The following is a 2,290-nucleotide window of genomic DNA, read 5'->3' as shown; positions in this document are numbered from 1 at the left end:
CACTGCCTCAAATCAACCACGTCAGGCCTCCCTTTCTATGACATCAGCCCAGGAAGATGCCGTGGCTTTGTGGTTACTTAAAATTTTTTGCATTTGTTTTTTTCATCCAGTGTAATATTAGTGTCAGGTGTACACTGTAGTGATTCAACACTCTCACGCATCGCCCGGCGCTCATCACGACAAGCGCCCTCCATCATCCCCATCCCCTATGGACTTTTAAGAATAAAGCCCATGAGGATAGTTAGCACTCTCTTTCAGGGATCCAAGATCCAGACAAACCCATAACAGGACTTCAATCTCGGGTGCCTGGGTGTCTCAGTGGGTTAAGTCACTGCCTTCGGCTCAGGTCATGATCTCAGGGTCCTGGGATCGAGTCTCACATCAGGTGCTCTGCTCGGCAGGGAGCCTGCTTCCCCCTCTCTCTCTGCCTGCCTCTCTGCCTACTTGTGATCTTTCTCTGTCAAATAAATAAATTCTTTAAAAAAAAAAAAAAAAAACTTCAATCTCATGGCTGTCCAGTGCTTCTCACTGCCCTTCTGTGGCCTCTCCCAAGCATGGCGGGAAGGTGGGGTAGAGATAGGATGGGGCTCCCTCCCCAGTGCCCACCGAGCCACAGGAAACTTGGGGACGCCCCCACCCCACTCCAGCCCCACCAAATGCCAGCAGCATGTCTCACCCAACCCTGGCCCCACCTCACCCCCCTCCACGGGCCTCCCTCCCCCGCAGCAGGAAGCAGAGGCAGGCAGCACTGTCTGTCCATGGATGTTTTCCCAACAACTCTGTGTAGAACGTGGCCTGAGAGGGGGCTTGGAGCAGGTACACAGCTTCCCCGCAGCTGGGCACTCTCCCACGGGCACCCCAACTCTGCCAGCCCTCCCCCCATCACTTGACTTCCAAGCCCAAAGTAGTCTCAGCCCTAAATAAGGTCTCACTAGATAGAAAATTTGGCAGGAAGAAGAGACTATCCCCAGCCCACTGTTTTGGCGGGGGACATGTTGGATTTTTTCCAGCTCTGCGTGTGTTGCGAGGTGATTGTGGTAAGGACACTGTCCCCAGCCTGGGGTCAAGGAGAAGCTGAAAGCTGAAAGCTCAGCCTTCCTGATGGAACAGGGGCAGCAGCTCCCATCTGCAGGGATGTTCTGGGCCCTTCCAAGTGTTGTAAACACCTACCTTCCAGTAACAAATCCTTCTCAACTGAAAACAGCCAGAGTAGTTTCTGTTTCCTGTCAACTATACACCTTCCTGAATTTCCAGTCTCTTCCTTTCCTGGGATGGGGTGGCAGTTGCCACATGTTTTGCTACCTTTCCTTGACTGTGTACACAGATCCCCAGGAGACCCTTGTTAAAATGCGGGTGTCTGATTCTGTGGGTCTTGGATAAGGCCCAGGAGTCTGCGCTTCTAACAGGTTCCTGGTAGTGCCTTTGCACTAACCCTATGACAGGCGTCCTAAGGACCATAGCCTCAGACCGTGAGGGTACTTAGCATCTACTGCCCTCGGCTGTGGGCCTTTAAGCTGCAAAACCGAGGCAGCAGGAAGTGGCCCCCTTACCATCCTGCACAAGCAGGGCTGGGCCAGGTGAGTAGGAGTCACAAAGGTGAGTTAGACCCACTCGGGGCCCTCTAGGATCACAGCACACAGAGCCTGGAGGGCAAGGGGGACATGGCCTCCTGCCTCCTCCACACCTTGTGACTGAAGTCTCCCTTCCCAGACAGAGGTCAGCAGTGATTTGGGGGTTTTGGGGAGCTGCACTGTAGGAGCACAGGGGAGCAACGCAGGCATTTGGGCTGGGGCAGTGAGGGGGAAAGGGCTGTGGCTCTGGGCCTAGTGTTCACACTAGTGACAGGGTGGAGGGCATCGTGGGGGTGGGGGGCAAGGAACAGCAGAATCACTGCTGAGGGGCAGGGAAAGGGGGCTGGCCAGCCACAAGCTCTGGAAACAGCCCCCCGAGACAGGGTGGGATGGGGTGAGGCGCAGTCAGGGCAGAGGCAGGCAGGGAAGGCTGAGAAGAGGATTGAAAGGGGCCCGAGGCCACGCTGGGAAAGCCACACAAAGGGGTTTGGGGTGAGCCCAAGCTCCTGAGCAGAGCTCTGTCAGAGGCATGACAACCATCCCGAGCAGAGGGAGGTGGTAGCCTCAGGCACAGGGACACAGGATAAAAAGGTTCTGAGTTCACGTGTCCTCCACTGGCCCAGGTTATAGGAGCCTGGCCTCATAGGCATTATTATGCATATTTTATAAACAGTCTATTCTATTTGGGTGCTTTCACCTGTCTTCAGAAGTTAGAATAC

Source organism: Mustela lutreola, chromosome 7, assembly GCF_030435805.1.
Source record: "Mustela lutreola isolate mMusLut2 chromosome 7, mMusLut2.pri, whole genome shotgun sequence".
Taxonomy (NCBI): Eukaryota; Metazoa; Chordata; class Mammalia; order Carnivora; family Mustelidae; genus Mustela; species Mustela lutreola.
Note: the sequence above shows the minus strand (reverse complement) of the source record.